A 25,055-nucleotide genomic window follows, 5' to 3' on the forward strand; every position below is an offset into this window, starting at 1 on the left:
CCTCTGTTCTGGTTAAAGGTGGCACCAGTAGCAGTTGGTTGGCTGGTTTGTTACCTAGCAGCTGACTTGGTTCCCAAGGAGCAAGTTCTCACCTCAGTGCCCTGGGCAGGTGCTCATCTCAGCCTGACTTTACTGCAGCTTTGGTCAGAGCGATACAGGGAACAGATTGTGAAGTGCTTGGACTTGGATCTCTCACTGATTCAAGCTGAACAGATGATTAGGGCACTTAATCAAATCAAGAGCAGCTGAAGGTTTCAGCCTTTTTAAGAAGCTTGCAGCCCAGTAGCTAACAGGATAAATCTCTAAATGCTAGAGTAAGAATTTATTTCCTTTTATTCCTTTAGATGTTGAAGAGCTATGCTCTTTGCTATGCTGACCAGCAAAATTGAAGTAGAAGGAAAACAACAAAAAAATGCTGACAGTTTAACCATTCTTTTCTGTGGGTACAGTCAGTTTTGGGTAGACCCATTTGTCTGGTCACCTTACCTCCTCTCTGACTCCTTAAAAATTCCCTCTTGTGACTAAAGACAATGAAAAAAAAATTGAGAAATAAGTTTTATAAAGGTCTTGGAAACATAGGCCTTTCAAACCTTTTCAACTTTAAAAACTCATTGGAGCAATCTTTTGAGTCACTAGTATTCCCTAACTGTAGAGCTAAATGAGATGTCAAGCGACATCGGTAGAAAAAGATCTGGAATTATTGTTACTGTCTGAAAAAGACTGCAATATCTTGCACAAATTTTTCAATGAGTAGACCAGACGTGATTGCTTCCAGAATCTGACATTTCATACATCAACAGCAGCTAATGGTTCCAGGCTAGTACCTGTTCAGCAAAGCTTAAATTTGGAATTGAGGGAACAAATCCTGAAAATACATAATTTCAAGAATGATGACTTGGGGGCATTCAGAACAGGATATACTGAGGCAGGAGAAGAAAAAAAGAGGTCCTTTCATTATCATGTGAAGAATGGAGAGAAAAAGAGGCAAAAAACTTGGAGAGAAGACATATACCTGGCAGGAGAGTTTTTCTGAAATTTCAGCCTGTAAAATGTCTCAGTAAAGATGAGCCATTACTTCATGAGCACTCTGATCATGTGACCTTATCATGAATCTTTCTTTCTTGTAATGTCTTTCTGCCTTCAACAGTTCTAATCATATCAACCTTTGTCCCCAGTATCAAATGGTTCATTTACTATGAAATCATATCAGATAAGTTGGATGACTGTTAAAAATTGTTATGAAAACACTGTATCTCTGTGGAACACATTTGTACTCATGTACCTGTTATAAGGGTTAATCTGATTATGAACTGTGTTATCTCAGACTTAAAACATGGATTGCAAGCCCATATGTCATTTTTATACCTGCATTTTGAAGCAGAATTCCAAGGGGAGATGGCATAAGATTGTAACATGTTGACCATAATCTTTCATACAAGGAGATGCATTTTTTACAATACAACCTTTCTGGTCTGCAGCAGGAGAAAAGGATGGGGTATTTAAGCTACGAATTACCTAGTTGCACAAGGTGATCATTAAGATAAAGAACTCTCATGGAAGAGGTGCTGAGAATTTAAAAAATAATAAGAACTAACCTACAAGGGCATTTTCACCCAAAGCAGGTAGAGGAATTGCAGGAAGGAGTCCTGTCACATTGAACAGATAGACTTCTAATAGTTTGAAATTTAAAAGTGCATTGCATTTAGATACTGGTTTGTAACCAATAAATCTGCTACCCTGTAGAATAAAGAGAGTTCATATTTTAGCTCTTCTGCAGCTCACTCAGTCTTTGCCTTCATATCTATGTGTGCCCAAAGAACTGAAACATAGCCCCAAAGTCAAATTCTTCTTGAGAGTGTACTTAAACAAAATAAAAAGCCTGAAGAACCAAAACCAGGCATGGGAGTCAGATTGCTGAACTGTATGTTCAGTTTCAGAGGGGAGCACTAAAGTTTGTACCTCACACTACAAACACAAATGAAGCACCTGGAATCTCTTCAGACTCCAGAAGCTTAACACATACCAGGCCCAGTGGACTGGGAGCAAACAGATCAGTCTGGTAAGTGTCCAAGGGACAGACTGACCTGGTTTGTGGCAGCATTAACTCATGTATTACACTGTGTTTCATTTGCTCATGAAAAGTGAGCCTGCAGTTTGACATTTCTAAATCTTTACAAAAGCTATGTCTGTATATGACCATTGAAATCCACGATTTAATATGTATTCACTTACAAGTCAATTCCCACAAAGGACTCCAATAATGTTCAACAGAATGCCTAATAGTAATAAGAGAAATCTTATGAGATTTATTTATTATGATGAATAATTTATCATATTAACATTATTACTCAGAGTTGGCTTTAATGATATAAAATACAGTCATGCAGGAAAAAGAATGTTTCAACAGTGTGTTTTTGTTCTCTAGAAAACTGTGCTGCAGAACAATTTTTCAAGATATTACAGGAGAATGAAAAATAAATCTCACAATAATTTGAAAAAAGAAAACATTTGAATAGAGAGAACATTTGAATAGGAAGGAAAATGGAAAAAGTTGAATAAGTAGCAAACAAAAAACAATCTGAATTTGTAAAACAAGGTGTACCTCTGGCAGAATTGTATCTGTATTCATATACCAATTTTCCTTTTTACAAAGCCTCCCATCTTGTTAGTCTGTAAATAAAAGCAAATGATCAAGATTAGATTACTTGAAATGCAGGCATTCATATACTGAGTCATCCTTTCAAGAAAATTCTTCTTCCTGAGCAAATTTTAGAGACAAACAGCAGTGCTTCATAAACATCATCTCAACACTTCCAGTGTTTACATATTCACTGATGATTAAACACCATGGTTGTTTTGACTAGGAAAAGTGGTTACATGGAGGTTTAGCTTGCCACATGTAAACACCATATATACATCACAATTGGCAGTTAATAGAATGCTACCTAAATTCAATCTGCTGTACACAGTTGCAGAAGCATGAGGATTCATTTGTTAGGTTCTAAGCCAAAAGCCTTCTGCATAGAGCTTTGACTTCAGTACCTTACCTGAATAATTACACCGTGAGGTAAGATGGCTTTAAAATCCTCTGTAGGAACTGGTCAGCAGAGCAGAGTGGAGAGCATGATCTTACTAGAACAAGGTGGAATATTGCCACAAACCTTTTTTTTGAGTCGATGGGGGAAGATTTTAATGAAGAATTTTGTCATAGAAAGGTTAACCTGCAATGATCAGGGGAAGGATCATGACAGCAAATACACATTTCTTGTTTATGTTACTGTTTATGTTTTCAATCTCCTCCAATTAACCAAAAATACAGCTCAGAGAGAGATTAAGTTCCTTCCAACTGAATCATTCTAATTGATTTTAGTTGCTTATCTTGGTAATGTTTTAACATGACTTCATCCAGAACATGATTTCAAAGCTGCACATGGACAGCTGGCTACCTGCTGTGGGGGAGGCTCCATTTGATCCTTAGCCTTTGTGCATAGTCCCTTTGATCTGGTTAAACTGACCTGTACCATAAAATTAATTCATTTCTTGCTGCTACTCAACATTCACCTTGCCTAATGTGCCTGGAGCTATCTCCATTCAGTTGCAATCTAAATATTGGTCTACACGTACAGTTTTTCAATAGAGTTAGAGTGACCAGTCCCCAGTGTGTAGAGACAGGATTTACCAGCAGCAGTTCTTCTTTCTTAGTCTGGCTTAGATACTGGCTGTTCTGTTCTGATTTTTTTTTTTTTTCTGTTTTGGATTGGTAGAGCTAAAAATGAATGAGGGGGCCTTTCTGGAACCTGTCATTATGGCTCTCAGTGAAAATTGCACCAGATGAAAGCCTAGAGCAACTATTATGGGAAACCACATAAGAACTACTCTGTGTATATTTACACAGCAGCCTATAAAATTTTATTCAGATCTGAAATATGAGTATGACCTTCATAATCTTCCTCTGTAATTTGAAAGCACAGAAGTACAGTTTAATGTATTTTTTTTAGCTCAGAGAACACATTCTTCTCAGAGAATTTTTTAGGTTTCTTGGGAAATTTCCCAGAGTTATAATGAAGGAGGTGTGGGTTAACCTGTCAAAAACAGAAGAGAAGAAAGAAAAAGCAAAGATAAGCAAATTATACACCTGTCTCTATGTATATCAAGGAGGTGTAGAACTTGAACCTTTGCATTAAACCAAACTATAAAACCAGTCATTTCTTCTCTACACTGTGTCATGAAAGGGCTCAAGCCACAAGGTTGGCTGACAAATTTTTTGTAAAGAACATGTAAAGCACAAATTTCTCACAGACTTTCCCCTGCACTTTAAACAATGCAAGCTTTCAATGTTATTTACTCAGAAAAATGTAGTTGAGATCCAGCAAAGGGTTTTCTGTGGCCTCACACCAGATAGGATTCACAGCTCAAAGAACAAAAAGAACAAGCATCTTGTACCAAGATGATGCAGTGATGTATCTTCTGACTGAAGTAAAACAGGAGATCAACAGTCTTCGTACAATGTAACTCAGGCACACTCCTCCACAATCCATGCTTGTCAGAGTCCATACAGTTTGGCAGATTTGGATAATGTCCTTTACTCCCCACTTCAGCCTCACCCTTTCCATCTAAGACTATAATTTTCAGGCCACTGGCTTGAAAGGCTCTGTTGTAGGCCTAACATTTATAGCAATTCGCGTGATATATCTACACAAGCCAGTCCTCTCTTCAGAATCTGTAATCTCTCACTTCAGAGCCCGTATTTCAAGCCCTTGATTCACTGTGATTTAAAATGAAACTTTGAAGCAAACTGCATTCTTTGGCAATGAGGAAACCCACAGTCTTTGGGCCCTTTTGATCCATCTGTCTGGTGCCTAGCAAAGCAGAGGCCTTCCTCCATCTTAATAGCTATGTCCTTGAAATAGCAGACATGGTACACACTGACCTCCTATTTAACATTTCAGGACAATGACCAAAGAAACCAACCATCAGGAGACATCACGTTCAAAGATGTAGAATAAGCTACTGCTTCTCCTTGAATACCACTGTTAAGAAAGGAAGGCATCAGACCAGGAGAGCTTTATTTTCAGATTCTCTGGCCTCAGGAGAAACAGCTCCAAATCTGTGGCCGAGGCATTGTACTAATAGTGTTAATACAGTAAAACAGATAAATATATGGGAGAGTCAGAACCTCGTAGAAAATATTAAGGCCTTCCCTATTACCAGATAGTGGTCAAATGGTCAGAACCTAGTAGAAAATATTAAGGCCTTCCATATTACCAGAAAATGGTAAAAATTTAAACACATGATTTTTAGAAATTCTAACTTGAAGTGCTTTCTTTACTAATCAAAAATTAGATTTCTCTGGCATCATCACTGGGAATGCTAAATGGCTTCATCTACAGTGGATATCACAAAGAAAAATCCATTTCTCTATGCAAGGGGCAGGACTTCAGATTCCTTCTTGAAAATTTTGCAGTTCTCCTTTTTCATCCCATTTCTACAGCATAAGGCAAACAATAAAATTATTGTTTCATCCTAGAATGGCATATTTCTGTAAGTTTGAGATATATGTTGTAAGAATATAAATTAGAAGTTTTACTGTTCAAATTACAATAAATGATATAAGGATCGAAGTTTCAGATTTCAGATGCCTGAGCTCTGCAGTGGTCTGTCAACACAGAAAAAATTAATTTTAAATACCTGCTATGACTTGTATCATTTATATATCTGATGAGAATACCCTGAGATTCATTTTCGCTTGTGCTCTTTGGAAATTCCAACATTCTCTAGAATGCTGGCCAGTCAGAACACTGCACAGTCAATGAATCTTTCCTGTTTTGATGTAGATACAGGAAAAAATACCACATGTTAATTAGGAAATATATTTGAGAAGGTTAAGATAATATAAACAACTGAAAAAAGATTACTTCTTAAGAACATAGCAAGTGATAGTGAAGAATGATTCAGACCAAATTGATTAGTAACTGTTACGGCAAAGAACAGTGACTTCTAGTAACAAAGACAAGGAAAACCAGGCATTTCATCAATTAACTTAAGTGAGGTACAGTTACAATGAGGCTCCTCCTTTTATTTCCCAGTTTAGATACAACCCCTGTGAATTTGCTAACCATTAGGCACCCAGCCAAGTGAGTCCTGTATAGCTTCAGGCACCCCAGTTCTGCTTCTAATAGCACATTACTCCTTACCAAACTTATTTTTGGAATGACAAAATTTTTGAAAAATGTCTTCCTTTGCTTGAAATGGTGAACTGAAAAGCAGAGGGTTAGCTAAATGAATGATGCAAATATTGTATCACATTACTAAAGAATAGCAAATGGATTATGGAAGAGGAGAGGAAGTAACTAAATAAACTACAGCTCCATTAAGATAATTTTAATAGTATGAAAAGTTTAAAAACACACAGCATGGGAAAGAAAAATTAACATATCCATGGAAATGGAAATTTGAAACAGTGCAGGGTAAAAAATCATTTTATGTCAAATAGACTATGAGAGATCTACCTGTGGCCTTTTACCAGATTAAAAAAATTCCTTCTTTTTCTAGTTCACCTTATTAAATAATTTATAGCCCATATATATTAGCCCATCAAAAATTAGCCCATAATGCAATAAAGGCTTTGCTGTGAGAGAAAGTAAGAATTTAGAGGAAGGAAATTAACTGAAATCATATCAAAATTACAGAGAAAACCACAAATTCCTTGGTGTCAAACAGATTGTACTATCTTCACAAATACGAAGATTCAATCTATTGCGTTGAAAGGGAAAGTGTATGTTTGGAGGGAAGTTACCAGCAGAATTTCCTAGGATTAGCCAGGAGACTAAAAATAGCCGATAGTATCATAGCTAATTTTGGTACAGCATAAGTGTTTGCTTATGACATTTTCTGATGACAAAGTCTGGAGGCAGTGCCCAAGTAGAAAAGGCTTGGAATATCACACAGGTCATTGAACTTCAGTTACTGAAAGGAGATGAGGTTAGGGTGTACAAAGTGCAAGGCTACAGACTGGGAATTAGTAACAGGATTTTTCTATTACCAGATGATAGTTCATAGTTTAGAGAAGGCGATTAGGTAAAAAACCTGGTGTATACATCTATTGCAGTGAAACTATATACTACCAGGGAGATGAAGCTATGAAACTCTCCCCAGACTTTTAATATAGACAGACAAGTGTACAACCTATTATGTAAGAATTTTTTAAGACCTTTTCTGAAATAATGTAAAATGAGAGACAATCTTGGTAAAGGAGATTGAAAGGATTTATCTTATTTAGTTTATTACCTTATTTCATTTAGCTTGTTATCTTCATTACTTTATTTAGCTTATTTAATGAAAATTATTTCTGTCTAGTAATACTGGGGATAAAGGAAGGTAAGAGTGACACTAAAAGGAAAGATACTTGAAATTGAACTTTGACACAGCATGAAATCACCTGAGAAAATTGACATGAAAATTCATCATGGAGATTCATAAAGTTTCCAGCTGTTGCAGACATAGAGTGCTGCAATAGCTTCCCAATAGGAGTATGGAGGCAAAAACCCCAAACCTGTTTAAGATGAAAGCCTGGTAAATTTACAAATGGGGTTATAACACCTGTTTGACTGCTGCAAAGAGGAACTAGGCTCCATAGTCCATAAAATCTTTCTGGATCCTGTGTTCTGTTTAGAAATAAAGCAGACAAGAAGGCTTAAGCAATGAAGGAAGCAAAAGGCAAAAAGGACATTTCAGTACAAACATAAAGGAACTAAATTTAAATCAAATGTAGCTGCAATCTGATCCCTAGGTTAGTCGGCAAAAGGGCAAACTCTCCCATTTGGAATTTTGGAAAACATTGCTATTCTGTTTCTTTTACAGCATACCCTGCTGCTCTTCCAACTACAGTTCTGGGATGTTTCCAAAACTGCTAAAGGAGATGGATTTTTGTCTTCTCTTAGCAGTTCCACTTTTGTTTCAGTTATCATAAATGAGGGCCTGTTTTCACTGTACTGATAGTCCAGAGCCAAAACCTCTCTTGATAAGGCTCCTGTATACCCCAAACTCCCCAGTTTGCTCCCCAGGGATATTCCCTATGTAGCAACAGTTTTCAAGTCTTAGACCAAAAGGGTTTGGCAGCATGGAGATCCTGTAATTTATGTACCCATGACACCTTTCCACAGCTGCACAACTCTGAAGGTTTTGTTTGCCCTAAAGCTTAGCTGTTTTTGCCAAGAAGTGCAGTTTTAGTCCAATAAAAAAACAATTATCTTTATAAACTTTGCCTTGAGCACTGAATAAACAACCGGGCAAAGTCGAGACCTAAAAGCAGTTCTCAAATACCCCCTTTTTTATGACAGAAGAAATTTTCAAGAAACTCCTGGCCAAATTTTCACCCTCGGCCTTGGGCTCTGCATTTTGGTGCCCTTATTTGCCTTTGCTCGTCGCTGACTGTCGCCAGCTGCCACAGTTGCGCTGCCAGTTGCACTGGACTCATCCCCTCGCAACAGCCATGCCCTCACAGCAGTGACTTCCCCTCGGACGGCCTTTCCTGCCGTCTGCCCAGTCCACGTTACGCTGAACTCCCTTGGGTCGGTGCCTGGCTCCGGCAGCGGCTCGCAGGGGGCAGCTCTGGCCGAGCTCGGGGCTCGGCGGCCTCACCTGGCTCCGCTGCCGGCCCGACCCCACCATCCCGGCCCGGCTTGGGCGGCCCCGCGGCGGCTGCTGGGGCAGGGCCGGGCAGAGGGGCCGGGGCACGGCCAGGGCTGCAGCCTCTGCCCAGCCGGGGCCTCAGTCCCTGCCCAGCCCGGCCAGGGCACCGCTGGGCCCGCAGCCCTTGCCCAGCCGGGGCCTCAGTCCCTGCCCAGCCGGGCGGGACACCGCTGGGCCCGCAGCCCCTGCCCAGCCCGGCCCGGGGCGGCCTGCGCCGCAGAACGAGAGTGAGTGGCGATCCCAGCGCCTCAGGAATGAGAACCTCACCCATCCCCTCTTATAGCTAGTTCAACCCTCCAACTCAAAGCCGAGCTACTCGTTCTCCCCTCAAAAAATCAGCCAGTTCGTCCACCACTCCTCTCTGCGTGTTCCTGCAACTTGTGCTTTTGCACAAACTATTTCACTGCAAGGTCACGGCTTGTAAACTCTTCGGGTGGTCTCCTCAGGCAGCCAAATGTGCAGGCTGCACATTTATTTTAAGGAGAAATGGGAAAGGCATTTGATTACAAAGGATGCTCAAGCAGGCCTCTTTAATTTTGATTTCTTCCCACTTGAAGCTATAAATATAGCTGAAGATTACAAAGAGTTGTAAAGTAAATACCGAAAGACAACATTTACAATTTTCCACACAGCTACGCCCTAAACCCATAATGTAACAAAATCTGTCCAAAACTTTGAAGTGCTATTATAGTTTGTTACATGACAAAACACTGGGATTTCTATGTATTTATTTAGCCACCTGCCACTCCCTCCCCAAGTTTTTAAATCCCATTTGTTAGCTATATAGAAAAACAGTATTAAGGGGAATTGTATTTTCATGTTATTTGTATTACAAAAACATTAACTGAAAGCAAATTGATGCTAACAGGTATTTTTGACTTGTACTTGCATGATAAAAGCAAAATATGCTTTTAATATTTTCTTTTTTGGTGGGGAGAAGGAAGCCTTTGATCTGATATACCTATTTTCTCCTTTTTTTCCTCTCACTCGATGTTATTCCTATTATTCTAGCAAGAAACTTTTTTTAAAGTAATTTTGACCTCAGGTCCCATTAAATAAACAATTCAAAACACAAAAAAGGCAGACTAATAGTATTTCTCCTCATTTGGGAGCACATTGAAGGCCACAGTTGATACAGGTAGTTTAACCAAATGAGGTAATAAAGCAAAATTGAGGATTAAGAGGATTTCCTTTCCCTGTTTAAATTTGCTGTGATCCAGGCTGTAGCATGTCATGTCTTCCAAAACCAGCTTCTAATATTGCAGCTGATAGAATTATATTTGCAGACCAGATTTCTCTTGTTACTGTGTTAGAAATTTGTCAGGTTGCCTTCTTTGTATTTTAATCCAGTTTTTTTCCACAGTGTATCCTATTTTCAGTTCTCTGTGATGTTATCAACCTAAGCAGAGTTGCACTCTTGGTTAAGATAGACATCCTACGTAGTGATTGCACTTTAGAACAGTATCAACATATTTAAGTCAATATGTGTTAAATCTCAGAGCTCTTCCAGTATACTTTGGTCTACTAAACTTTATGGAAACACCTTAATAATTCTGAATTATCTCAGCAAGGTGCTGGCTGAAGGATACTTATGTCTCATACAAATGGTAAACTTTTCCAGCAGGAGAGGACTTGATATTTAGTGTGTAACACAACTTTTCTTCTTTGCTACATTTATGAGAAAGCTATTTGGTTTATAATGGAAAGCTTGAGTAGAATCCACTGAAGTCATGTGTAGCTTGGCTGCTAAGGATTTGAGGAAAGCTAAAAGAAAATATTTGGCTTAAACACTGGATTGCAGTGGTGTGTTCTTGGAACAAGAACAAAAATATTTTGCTATTAAATGAAAATATTTTTAATTACAGAAGAAACCACACTGAGTTTGTGATGCCTGTTTGAAGCTTCATGTCTACAGAAATGCACTAACAGTAAATTTCAAATGTTTCCATCAGAAGGCTACTGTGGGTTGAATGGAATTCTTGGTGCAAATAATTCTACTGTATTAAAGGACTTCTTCCTAATATTAGTAGAGGCCATGTTGCTGCATTTCAGGCAGTTCTGACAATCACTCTATCGTCTCTGCAGGAAAAGTTTGTACCATGAATCTAAAAAATTACTAAAATCCTAGCACAATGTGCATAGGTGTGTGGCAGCATTGGTAGATATGTACTGCAGGCATCCCCATATGTCATGGGATTTTTGTAAAAGGAGGTATTTATAGGCAAGCTAACCTGAACTTTAGTCTTTCTGCAATGGAAACTTGCAGCTATCAAAGAGCACAGAAATTGTCTCTCCTCCAATTTTAGAACAGATGGGAGTTATACTAAAAGAGTTTAAACTACTAAGCCAACTGCAATTGCTCAAATAATTTACTGAGATAATTCAGGAGCATAAGTGTGGGTACTTGTGAATGTGCCCTAGGATTTAATTTGAAGCTGTACCTCATTGCCTCTTTCAGGACAAAGGAAATAAACTACTTTTGACATGTTCTTCAGAGAACCCAGATCTGTCTGATAGGGTAAGTTTCATCTCGTTTAACTTTGGTTGGGAATATATCAGACCTAAGCTAGTTGCCTGCTCTTCTGCTATAGTTATAAGAAGAGAAATTATTTATCTGAGCTGCTTTTGAATGGCATGTGTTAATTTCAGTCTTTTTACGTTGGATAAACAAAGCCTACATGACTTACAGTAAATACCAACATTTTCGAAAGCCAGACCAGACAAGATGAATTTTCTAGTTTGCAACTTTTGCATGAAGAGTAACCATTTTGGAACACAGCTTTAATATTTCAAGAGTTAGCTGCATGAATGTCTGTCTGTACTTATAAATTTAACAATAAATAATAAATATTTATTATCTAAATATTTAGGAATTTATAGAGAAGAATATGTAGAATCAGGCAATCCAAGGGAAGTTTGTAATACAGCATTTAAGTCAAATAATAAACCATAACAATATGAACAAGGTTGATCTATTTTTGATTATAAGTGTGGTCTATCTAAAGGCAAGTTACATGGGAGTTTATGAAATAAATGAAAAATAGGGGGCTTTTTATTGTAGTAATTAACATAAATTTTATTGGTCTCTTCCCTCCTCCTAGGTCTTTCCAGACATGCTTTACTAAAATGGAGGGTGAGTAAATACAGCTGGGTTTGGTATGGAGTAGTGAACCTAAATCAAGCATTATATGTCCAGCACCTAATCCATTCACCAGTTCAACAGTACAGCTTTAATTACAGTAATATGAATTGTATTATGTTAAAGCAGTAGAAAAGGTTGTGTTAGATCTGGAGCAATACATAACAGGAAAGTATAAAAAAAAACCGCAAAAAACAAACCACAAAAAAAAATGTAACAGTGCAGATTTTGCTTGCAGATTCTAAACACTAAAAGATTCTCCATAGCACAAATTGAAATCCTGAAATGCCTTGAGTGTTTTCTGAGAAGTTAATGGTGTTAAGACACCTTGAGGAACACCTTTAAATTCAGCTGGTTTTACAGTTTTAGTATGTAATCCCTTTCCCATTGTCACAGAGTAATAGTGTTCTATTAGTAAGATTTTTTTCTCATTGATATATTGAACTTAATCTGAATCCAGTGTACATGCTGTAGAAAGTGTACAGAAAAATTTGCATATTGGTAACTAAGGTCACAAACCTTGTAGAGATATGGAGAGATATCTGCAGAGTTTTAAAAAGCAGCTCAATCTAGATTCAAATGAACTAGCTCAGTTGCTGGAAACAGTGTAGCCATGGCAGCAAGCAGTTCATGTCAGCTGTAAAAGCCTGTAAAGGTAGGTAATTATTTGGACAACTTGCTGGCACAGAGTTTTTGTGCTACAACGGCTACACTACTTCAGCTATTTTGTGTGCCACTCAGGATGACCTCAGCCTAAGGAGACAGCATAGTTATACCTCATGCTGTCTATATGGCAGCCCAATGCCTTGCACAAAAGGCTTGAAAGCACTCATGAAAAGAAAAACAAATTTAAAACTCTGTCAGTTCTTTATGAGTCTCTGTTTAGCAACCTCTTGGTCAAGAGAGATTAACAGATGCTTATTCCTAGTCTTGAGCTGTCAGTACCTTGTCCCTCCCCTGTACTCAAGTATCCACCATTACAGAGGAAGTGATAACAATCATCAGTGTACTCAAATAATATTACCAGTTCTTGTATGTGTATGTTTTCTATAAACAATGTATTTGCATATTCATTTAATCAGTCAGATGAGCACTTTACAAACTTTTTTTTGTTTCTGCACTGTTAAACTGAGGAGCCCAAGACTATTGACTTTGGCCAGTACTGTTTCAGAGTGCCCATTGAAGGCCTGATTCCATTTCTGTTAAAAATTACAAGCCTGGATCATTTCATTAAGTTGCTTTATAGTGCAGCCCTTATTCATGGGGATAGACATGTGGTAAGACACTGTTCAATGTGTTGAAGAGTGTTAGTCTCAAAGCTCTAGGACTGGTCATTTATTATCCACTTGGTTTTGTTTCCTGCCCTGAAGGAACATAACAGGCTAGTACTTCTGGGACAAAGAGATACATCATTAAGGTGCCTTCTGAGGCCTGTTATCTAAACTTACTTTGCACCACTGCTTTTATACTCAGTGGCTGAGGGTGGTTTTTACATGGTGACTGAGGTATTGTTAGCAACTGAATGATTGTTAGAAATCACTATAGCTAAGCCAGATGACCTCACAATTCCATTGCCCTTAAAATGGATTTCACTGAAGGTATTTTTCTAGTATCTGATTTGGTTTAGACATGAATAATTTAAAGAGCTCTTTTACAAGACACCACAAAGGATCAATACAGATATAAAACATTCCCAGTGCTGTATATGTCAGCTACTGCAAAATGCTGTAGTGTTCCTTTTGCAGTACAAATTGCTAACATATGCACCAATTCAATACAGATTATTTTCTTTAAATCATACAAGCTATCCATTAATTCAGTAGTTAATAGTGATTTTTAGTTCTTCTATTTTTCCTCTAATTACAGAGTTAGATACAAGAAGAAGAGAAAAAGTTGCTTTTCAGTGCTCTGCTTAGGAAACAATGATGGCGATTAATTTTTCAGGGTTTATTTATACTTTAAATCTGTGTAAATAGGCTAATAGTTAAAACCAGTATTTCTACAACCAGGGTAGCAAAATATTAGATACATACTTTTTCATATTTATGCTTTTATGTTCTTGTGCACAAAAGAAAATTGGACATGAGGAAATGTGGTTATTTAGATGGCCTATACTTATTTGGCTCAGATGGCTTATTTGGTTACAAGTAGGCAGAAAAATGCATAGAAAGGCTTTGTCTGTGGATATTCAAGTTCTACAAAGTACACAGATTAGTCTTTATATTGTTATAATTAGACTTCAGAAATTAATATTGATAGGAAAGATGATAGCTGGCTCTGTCTAGAATTATTTGGATCTGAAGTTCTATATATGAGATTAAAGTTTTATAGCTAAAGCAACTCACCCAAACAGAATCCAGAAGAATCTACAATACAGTGATGCCTTAGCATTTAACCTGAAAATTTAATTGACATTAATATCTAACTGGAATCAAACTGATTGATCTTAAAAAATAGGCAGAAACCAGCGAGAGTGATTAGTTGCTGTAAACAGCAACATCTTAAGATAGATTACATTTACCACACACATTTGTGTTTTCTACTGTGAAACCTCACAAATTTTTCTAGAACATGTAGATGCAGTTTACCACCCATCATTATGAGATAACACCATAGTCAAGATTTGCCTGGTTACAAAACCAGCATGAAATATATATATATATAATATTAATTTTTAAAGTTCAGAGAAAATAAATATTTGACTAGCCCAGCTTTGACAATGGGTTGGATTGCATGACCTCCAGAGATGCCTTCTAACCTAACCTCTGCCATGATTTAAAGACAACTCTGTGGCCTAAATTACCTTATGTTTCAATCAAAGGGAAAGATGAAAAAAGCTTTAAGCTGGAAAATTTATAAGAGAAAATGGATACTCTGTACAAATTTATGTTTTTGTTTCCATGTGTACTATTTTAAAACCTGGTTTCCAGACTGACTTTTAAAAACATATTCTCTAACGTGTCTGTAGCTGAGCTGTTCTGTATTAATTCTAAAAAAAGCATTTCTCATGGTAAGCTTGACCCAGAGTTAATTTTAGAGGTGCTAGCAAATGTTGCTGTTATAAAGCCTCTTTTCCTGTTTATGGTAAGAATTATCTTCTCTTTTTCTTGTATGTATTATCTTGCCAAAACTAGAGGTCATTAGCAAGGTGAATCTCTGTTTTTTCAGTGCTGCTATGAATGTAATTTTAGGAAATATCCACAACTGCTGTACAATACAAGTTTTCAGATGGAAAGAAACATTCTTTTAATCCACATATTTTCTGTTGATGCTCTTGATGGTTTTATTTCATATAAGGGATGTCAGGGGTTTTTTTTATTATATATTTGTTTATAAAGCATACAGGATATATTGTTGAAACATAGAGATCTCTGCAGTTTCCCTTATGCAGTTAATTTCTGTAAATTGAGAAGGAGTTTTCTGAAAGCTGTAATGATTACAGCTAATACAAGTGTCCATTCATTAGGGTGTAGGATGCTATGGCCCATGTCTTAGCTGAGCTAACATTAGAAGTACTTACAATGCAAGCAATATACTTGTGTGTATAAAAAAAAAACAAATCACCTCTTTAGTATATACTTGTGAAATAGCCTGGGAAGTCAAAAAATTATATAAACTATTTTCTCCTAGTCAGAAATACAAGTGCAGACATACAGTCAGTTTTCCACGTCTTCACTTTTAGGTGAGGATCTCAAAACTATTTTAAGAAATGGACAAGTCAATGGGAAGAAAAATTAGGGGGGGTTCCCCCCCCCAAAGAAACAAAAAGTACAAACTTACTTGAGAGTTTCAAAATACAGTTGCAATCCATCAAAATCTTTGATAGAAGAGGCTGGCCACAGGTTTCTTGTAACTGGGAATTAGAAGCAATTTGTCCAACATTGCAATGCAGAGCTAGAAATAAAATTCCAGTCCTATATTTAAGAATCCTAAGACAAACACTAGATTTACAGTGTTCCCTATCTTCTATGAAATTTGGGATTTTATGTTTTTGGCAGGCTAAAAAAGTTTAGGATAACACTGTGGGCTTACGTGGCCTTCTTTCCCTCTGTAATATTCTAGGAACAATATTATAATATAGTCATGTTAAAAGGATTACTCCAGCACTTTCTGATTCTGGAGTTTCTTCTCATGCTCCAAATACCAGAGGTTTGATCACATCTGTGCAAGCGCACATACAGACACTCCTGCTATCCCAATATGTTTTCATTCTGAGCTTATTTCGAATTTCCAATATTTATTTATTCTAGATGCACTAGATTTCCCACTGATAAAAAATAGTTTGATGTTTGCTTGTGTAACTTTCAGCTCACTGTATAGATGAGTGAGCTGAAGTCAGAAAACCTCATCGTCTTTCTAATGTGCAGCTGAACCTTGGAGAAGTCACCACTGTACAATCCCATTTTTATCCACTAACTGGGAAAATCATACATACTTTCCTTTCTACAAAAGCCTGGATGCCTACAGAAAAAAAACCCTGAATATTTTGTAACTAATAAGAAATTATTAGAAAAATCAACTGAATATCCATTACAACACACACACAAAAAACACCCACAAAAAAACCAACACACAAAACCAAAACCCAACACAAACCCCCCCACCACCACCACCCCAACACACCCAAAACACCAAACACAACAAAACACAAAAAACCCCAAAAAACCACCACAACATATTAATATTCAAAAAGAGGTTGAAAATATGAAAATTCTGTGAAATCTAGGTCAACAGGGAAAAGGTAAAAAAGACATCCTTACAATATGTAAAAAATAACCATATCTATTTTATTAGAGTTAAGTTTTTAAGTTATTCAACAAAATCATAACTTTTTGTCATTTTGAAAGTCATATAAAGAAAAGAAGGCAGGTCATACAAACCTTGACTGAAAGTGAGAATATACGAAAAGCACCACAACCATTCAAAAGTTTGCAGAGCACAGGGAAGGAAAAGCAGAGGAGGATGATGAAAATAATAATGAACAGGGGAAATTATAGTAAATTTAGGCAGAGGAGAATCAGTCACAATATATATCCCTCAAGACTCTGAGTCTGCGCATTAATGACTGGCTTGGATTCTACCATCAGTAAGAATTAAAGTTTTTTATAACTGAATAGTCAGTGTGAAAATGTAGTATTTATAACTATTATTCTGATACTACTGTTCCTATTCTTGATAAAGAAATTTTAAGTAGTCATTTATATCCTGCAGAAGAGAAATTGTTGTTCTAAACCTTTTTCACATTATCCCAAAATACAGAAAAAGGGATATAGGGATTTCTTCCATTTTATTTTGGAATAAAATAAACTCCCTCCTAGATCAACAGAGAGCTGGCTATTATGATGCACCACCTACTTGGTTGCTATGGACTGAAATAAAATATCATTCTGTATTTCTCGTTAAAGTGTTGGGTTTATCTTAAAAATTTTAAGTCCACAAACACATTTCTGAATATAATATATAAATTTAGTAGGATTTCACGGATAATATCAGTGATTTGCAGAACTGTGAATTTGTATGGATTTTTTTATCCAGTGCTTCCCTAAACACTTTACAGATTTAGCAGACGATCAGTTAAAGTAGACAATAAGTTTGTCAGAAGAGAAGCCTTAGTGAAGGCCCAGCAGCAGCCTTCCTGTGCTCAGGAGAAAGTTACCAACCAAAAGCCTGATGCCAGGCTCTACAGAGGGACAAGAAAAGAGAATGAGAAACAGCAATCAGAAATCGAGAAAGGGAGTTGCAGCTAGATACAAAGAAAATGTATTTCTGTATGGTGATACTGAAGTATTGGAGCAAGTTCCCAGAGAGACTGAGAGATCTCAGAGGTTTTCAAGAGCCAACTGGACAAAGCTCTGGGCAGTCTGGTCTGAACTGAGTGTTGACTCGACTTTGAGGAGGAGGTTGAAAGGACAGAAAGTGAGATGTAACTCTGATAGTCTCAGGGAAAATTTAGCCAAGTAGAACAAATGTATTTCCTTTAAGCTGCTTTGGGCAGTCACAGTCAGCAGTATTTGCCTTCATACCATTTGTGCCCTAGTCTGCCTGGCATTTTTTAAAGGGTAGTGGCATAAAACCTTCACTGTCTGAGAAAGTTATTCCCACAAATCCATTATAAGTAAAATGTAATTGTACAAATAACCAGTAAATAATTCAACTATTTTAAGACAAATATACAGGAAGCAAAAATTATCCCAGGAGCTGATGTCTGCATGAAAGACTGAATGACCACAAACCTGTTAGCATCAGCATGTGGACTGTCATGATGCATAGGAAAAGAGTGGAATGGAAGTGATTGACACTGGCCGCTGGTGGGCCCCAGTTCTTCTGTTCCTGGGATGCCCAGTGTAAGTTACATCATGATCTCTTAGCCAAGAGCTCTCTGGTTCAAAGGCTTTTAATCCCAGATGATTCCAGAGATGTAAGGAATATAAGATACTTGTATTCCACTTTACATCCCAGATTTTATATTTTTTGCTGCAGGAGGTATCCTGTGCCAGCTCTAAAAATCTGGTTTCCCTCTCTTTCTGTCTGCAACAAGAGTCAGAATCACAAACAAGGACAAGTATACAAGGGACTGTTTCTAGTTGGTCCTTCTACTTGTCTCCATATGACAGCAAAATAACAACTCCTTAAGATGTAACGTAAGGCATTTTGAATTAAATAGCAATAGACTTTAATTAGAGAATAAAAAAAATCTCAGTACCTCTAAATACAATGTTTAATCAACTTGTATAACCACTGCAGCATGAAATCTTCAGGAATCATTATATAGACTTAATTTATGACTCTTAGGTGATATGAAAATACTTTTCCAGTGTTGTGGATTGTGCCATTCCCAGCCAATATGTGTCTCAGGCCCCAACAGAAAGGTAAAGAAAGAGGTCCTAATTAACTGTAGTCCCAGTGACCACAGTACCATGTTTAACCATGACTGCCTACTGTGGCATAGTTCTTTGTTGAGGCAATATTTTTCTGGTAATCTCATTAGCTTCAACATTTTTGTGAAGAAATTAACAAAGTTATAAAATAATATTTACAAAATACAAGTATCAAGCAGAGTAGAAATAAGATATTTGATTGAGAGTATATACTGGATATTTTCAGAGGTTTTTTTCCTTGGTTTTGGCTTGTTAGGGTTTTTTTTTGCCTTAGAAATTAACACAGGTACTGCAGGTTTTCTGGATGGACTAGAAAAATGCTTGCCTGGAGTTACATCTGTGAGGTGATCATTAGAGGCTGCTTTTGGTTCAGGCAAGCATGTTAAAATGCTTCTCCTTTTCATTAAATACATTTGGTCAGTAACTTACTAGGGATATTAGTGGGAGGGCAGTGGATGCCAAAACCTTCTCATTGTCGTTATGTGATCAGCAGTGCTTCCACAAGTCACACCATTACTGCTGAGTCAGAAAGGAGTACTACTCTCCAGTCAGAGTATAATATATGCCTTGCTTTTCTACAACGGAAGGAAGCTAAGGATCCTCATATTTCTGGTTTCAGTATACTTCCTTCTTCAAAGACTATTACACTGTAGATTTTTAATGCTTATATACTTTTTATGCCTATCCCTAAACTGGCATAATGCTAAATCAGCTTGGTGCATAATTAATCAGTATCAATTATATTCATACTAGATACAAGACAACATCAGATTGCCGAATATACTTCCATTTCCATCTTACTTTCTATTGTAAGTAGTGTGTGCAAACTTGGAGACATCTATATTTACAACTCCTTGTGATTTATTTATAAGAGCAGAACAAGAATCTAGACTCTTGACAATGAAGATATCTCCGAGGTCTGCCTATGTATAAACTTGTAGCACCTAAAGTCAAGATTATGCTATTGTGTTTTCCATTGAGACATTTCACGGAAAACTGTCAGTGTCCTCATCTGTTCTTAGATATACCCTTCTTCTCAAGCTAGACACTTGAGATGATGCTTCATCCTTTTTCTTATCAGATAGGAAGAACCCTTCTCCCTGTAATATGACTCACCCTTTCTGCATGCTCCTCCAAATCAATTTAAAAATATGAATCAAAGGAAAAGACACTTTAGAACATGTTTTTAGGACAGTAAATGTATATTTGGCAAGACATAATAATACCTGGATCCCTTGGCTTCATTACATCAGAAACCATCTAATCATATCTGTCTGATGATACATAGAAACTGGCATAAAGACTTACGCTTTTCAGTGTAAAAAATCATCCATTAAACAACATTTTCTTGACTGTGGGCTTTGCTCTAAATCTCTTGGCCATGACTTTAATAAGTGGCACCAGGGCATTTTGCTCCCATGTAAGAATAAGCCCCAAATTACTTCTGAATACATTTCAAATACAGGGGAACAAAAGTCTACATGCATCCTTTTACCCAACTCTATCTTTTGGGTCCTGTGGAAAAAAAAAGTCACGTTAAAGCCCTGCTAATAAGCATCATATCAAAGAAGCATGTCATATTTGAAATTCAGAATTGATATATGAGTCAGTTCTGTCTTTTCCTTCTTTATCTTTGAGGTTCATGACTCATTCACTTACTTGAAGGATATCTGTCAGAATGTCTTTAGCCATTATTTCAGAGTCAGACTTTATTTTACAGTCTTGCACAAAAGAATAGCAATATTTCATTTGAGACTATTTTGTATACTTTCTGGTATTTTTCCTCAAACTTTTTTAAACTTTTGGAGAAATAGGCATGGGATTGTATTAAGGTCTTACATAATTGAGGAGCATCTCAACTAATGTACAAGAAAAATGCACCAAAAGCAGCACTCTTTTGGTGCCAAGTGCATGATTTCATTAAGATTTACTTGTTGGTTGCTGGTCTTTTTATTTAAAAGGAGAAAATGCATCTCCTGTTATGCTAGGCAGAAAGGAAACAAGAATAAATGCCCTGAAGTTGCACCAGATGAGGTTTAGCTTAGATATTAGAAAAAAAAATCATGGAAAGGGTTATAAAGTATTGGAATAGAGTGCCCAGGAAAGTGGTGCAAGCACCATCCCTGGAAGTGTTCACAAAATGTGTGGATGTGGTGCTTGAGGACACAGTTTAATGGTGAGCATGGTAGTGGTGCTAGGTGGATGATTGGACCTGATGATCTGAGAGGTCTTTTCCAACTTCAATAATTCAATTCTTCTCCTCTGGAAGGGTAAATAGATAAGCAACTAGGACAGAAGGATGCTTTGCTCCTTTCTGTCCTTTTCCCAGCTTTTACTGATATTGCCATTGTGCTTCTTTTGAAGCTTCTTGCATTGTTTGCTACCAGAGCCAAGACAGCAGATTAGACAGGAGGTTACCCTAGAATGATAGATCTCTCTGTGTGTTTCATACTGAATTTGCATTCAGATGATAACAGCAGTCACTTGTTTTTTTAAGTAGGCCACCTGTCTCTCATGCAATTGTGTCAGCTGCTTTGGTTTAAAAATAATTTTTGCTAAAAAAAAGTCCTCATACTAATAGAATCCTAAAATGTAACATAATGATACAAAAGTTATACTGCTCATAAACTTCTGTGGGGAAGGGGAAATTGTAGCAGTTTTGTATTTCTCATTCATGTTCCAGTCTTACTTCCTTTTCCCTCTATTTTTCTCCATTCCCAGCTGAGTCAGATAAAATTCTCCATCATAGAAGAAGCACACACACAGAGACAAATAGAGATCATCTGTTGAAATGTCCAGCTACTGCTCAGTTTATATTAAAATTTAGGGGTTTCTGTTTTGCATTACTGAGGAAAGCTCTGTAAACTTTTTGTTGAAGAGGATGTTGTCTAGTAGTCAGAGGGTTAGCCCAGCTGTTCTGTTTCAGAATATGGGCCTGCTGCAAAAAATTCCCAAGGCTGAGAAATTAAAAGAAAGCTACATGGGAAAGATAGGCTCAGAGAAGTTAAAGAAGAAAACTATTTGGGAGCATGAAGATAAGCTATAGTAGGTAAGGCTGAGTAGTAAAAAAAATGGGCCAATTCATCTGTCAGTTGACTTTGTGACAATCATTACTGTGCAGCAGTCTTGTCTTTTTTATCATGCATTTAATATCAAATCCAGAAATCCTTATGATGTTACAGAAAAGCTTTACTAAGCCTTTTAAGTTGCTTAGCATAATTCTTCTGATCTTCTAGTTGTTTTCAAAAGTGTTACCTCTTTTCCTAAAGAGACTGAGAATATTTCCCATACTTCTGCTTGATGCAGTTTCACAGAATCATAGAATGGTTTGGCTTGGAAGGGGACCTTGAAGATCCCTGAGGGCAGGGGCACTTTCTGTTAGACCAGGCTGCTCAGAGCCCTGTCCAAGCTGGCCTTGAACACCTCCAGGGATGGGCTACACGCAACTTCCCAGGGAAACCTGTTTCAGTACTTCACCACCCTCACAGTAATTTTTTTTTCCTAATATCTAATTTAAACCCATTCACCCTTGTCCTGTCACTATATACCCTTGTAAATAATCTTGCCCCATCTTTTCTGTAAGTTCCCTTCAGGTACTGGAAGGCAACAACTAGGTCACTCCGAAGCCTTCTCTTTTCCAGGCTGAAGAATCCCAATTGTCTCAGCCTTTCCTCACTGGAGAGGTGCTCCATTTCTCTGATCATCTTAGTGGCCTTCTCTGGAGTCGCCCCAACAGGTCCATGTCCTTCCTGTGCTGGGGACCCCAGGCTGATGTAGCACTGCAGGTGGGGTCTCATCAGAGCAGAGCAGAGGAGCAGAATTTCCTCCGTCCCCAGCTGGTCACCCTGCTTTGGATGCAGTCCAACGATACATTTGGCTTTTTGGGCTGCGAGTGCACATTGCTGGGTCATGTCCAGCCTCTCATCCAGCAGCACCACCAAGTCCCTCTCAGCAGTTCATCCCCTTGTTCATCCCCTGCTCTCCACTTGTTCATCCCCAGCCTGTGTTGATACAAGGGATTGCCCCTACCCAGGTACAGCACCTTGCACTTGGTCTTGTTAAACATCATGAGATTCCCATGGGCCTACTTCTGGAGTCTGCCTAGGTCCCTCTGGTTGGTATCCTGTCCTTCAGGTGTGTCAGCAGCATCACTCAGCTTGGTGACATCTGCATTTAGTTTCCTAGATCCACCTTGTATGCATAGACAGATGATAAATTAGAATTTATTTTCACTGTTCCCTGATCTCCCATTTCCCCCCTACAGCCTCTGTAAAGTAAGTACCTGCACTCTTCCTATTTCTGCCAAAGCATTGCTTCATAAAAGAAAAGCATGTCTTGAAATGCCACTGTTGCATATAGAAAGTTCTCTGAAGCTGGAGACAGTGATTTTGGATGCATATATTTTTAGATAGAAAATCAATTTTTGGCTTCACTCATAAGGGAAACTGGTTTAGAGAAACTGAACCAGATCTCTTATTTCACAGTTTCTAAAGCACGTGTGATTTCAGATAGTTTGAATACTTTAAGAATTACCAAAATCAAGCAAGAAAACAGACACCACCTGCCCTGTCCCATTCCTAATTTTATTAAGGAATAATTGTTCCCTGTGATGGGGTTAGAGCACTGGAACCAGATGCCCAAGGAAGTCGTGGATGCCCCATCCCTGGATGGGCTTTGAGCAATCTGATCTAGTGGAAGGTGTCCCTGCCTATTGCAGGGGGGTTGGACCTTGATCTTCAAGGTCCCCTTCAAACCCAAACCATTCTATGATTTTATGATTCTACGATCCCACAATATAGCCAAAGGAAAAAAAGAAAAAAAACAGGATAACTTTGAGGTACAGCTTTTTCTGCTTATGAAAGTGAAATACTGAGGGAAAAGCACAAAGTTTGTTTTAACTTGTTGCTTTGTTAAAAAAGAAAAAATTGTAGTCTAAATCCAGTTAGATTTTTTTATTTCGCATGAGCTTTAGTGGGGAGTATAACTCCACAAGCTTCTGATATTTTTCCCCTGAAACTATCCAGGGAAGCTCTCAACAATACATAAGCCTTTGAAAAAATAGTTTGAAAAAACTTAGTATCTCTGCCTAGCTGTTGGTTATGAAAGCAGTTAATATAGCAATTTTTGAGGAATGTAAACTGTGTAAAGCACCAAGGTTAGGCAAACGAGAGACAATAATCACCGGTTTGTAAGTCTCGGGGAGTTGAAAGAGAGCGGTGGAGGAAGCATCTGCTCTCTGCAGAGGTGCCTCCACGCTGGACACCGCTGAGAGAGAGTGGAGGCAGCGGCTGCCGCTCCCTCCCGAGCCAGGCGGCACCTGCGGGGCGGGCGGGCTCCCGCTGCCATTGGCCTGGCGCCGCTTCCCGCCTCCTTTGAAAGCTGGGGAAGGGCGGGCTGTAGCTGTGCCTCGCCAGTCGGGCAGCAGGGCCGGGCCGGGCCGGGCCGGGCCGGGAGTGCTGGGCCAGAGCGGGAGGCCGCAGGTAACCCCGGGCAGCCGGCGGGGAGCGCCTTCCCCCGGGTGTTCCCTCCTGGGGACTGCGGCGGGCTCACTTGAGTTGAGTGAGCGTCACTGGGCTTTCTTTGCTAGCGGGCTCTTCCTGCAAGGTGGTAGCGCTAGGCGACGTTTGTGTGCTAAGTATGGCAGTGCTTGGCTTGGCAGCTTAGTGCTTTATAGTAAGTAGTAGTCTTTTTTTTCTTTTTTTTTTTCCCATTACTTTTTGGGGGTTGACTTGTTAAGGTAGGCTTGCTGTCTAAGCAGCTGAACTTGTGCTTCATCCAACTGTGATGATTTATAAGCGTGTTTCTTAAGGCCCCAGCTCCTCCAGTAGTAGGGCAGGACTGTGTATTTTGGAACTGGTGCTTATGAAGGAGAGATGGAAAAACTTGTCTTATGATTTCTATTGTGGCTTATCTTTTCATCCACTTGTTCAGTTGCCAAAAAATAGTGACATTAATGGTGAACTTACAAGGAAAGCTTTCTCCTTGTTCTAAAGCCCTTGATGATGAAAAAGAACTAGTGAATGGGTCAAAAATAACAATCTGGAAACCTAGAATTCGTGTAATTGCTGAAATGCATATAATTCCAAAACTGTGGAACTTATTTTTGTTAGGTGGTGTTTAAGGATTTAGCAAGTGCATGATGATGAAGAATCTCTTCATGCTATAATCTACTTACGATGGGCTTTAGTGTGTTTTACTCTTTCATAATTGGGTGGAAATAATAAATAATTCTGGAGTTACTTCACCTTTTTTAAGGTAGAAGTATCAACTACCACCTTCACAGATATAATAGGGCTGCCATGAGAACCAGGGTACAGAATATAACGTTAGACCTGAATCGGAGTAGT

At 38.2% G+C, this 25,055-nt stretch overlaps 1 protein-coding gene across 3 annotated transcripts in view; it reads left to right on the forward strand.

Annotated features, from left to right (window-relative positions):
- The first annotated feature begins 8,468 nt into the window (after positions 1 to 8,468).
- The window catches only part of SGMS2 (sphingomyelin synthase 2), a 57,734-nt gene continuing 41,147 nt past the window's right edge, over positions 8,469 to 25,055 (forward strand). Inside the window, exons 1-3 of one of the 3 annotated variants that reach the window (XM_085058356.1) lie at positions 8,469 to 8,918; positions 11,150 to 11,209; positions 11,793 to 11,824. The gene's annotated coding sequence lies outside the window, so the exon portion shown is untranslated. Of the gene's footprint in view, positions 8,919 to 8,957; positions 9,102 to 11,149; positions 11,210 to 11,792; positions 11,825 to 24,108; positions 24,189 to 25,055 lie in introns of those variants that run through there. The other 2 variants (XM_085058357.1, XM_085058354.1) reach the window with 2 other exon arrangements.

This window comes from Lichenostomus cassidix, chromosome 4 (genome assembly GCF_008360975.1).
Source record: "Lichenostomus cassidix isolate B80296 chromosome 4, HeHo_3.0, whole genome shotgun sequence".
Taxonomy (NCBI): Eukaryota; Metazoa; Chordata; class Aves; order Passeriformes; family Meliphagidae; genus Lichenostomus; species Lichenostomus cassidix.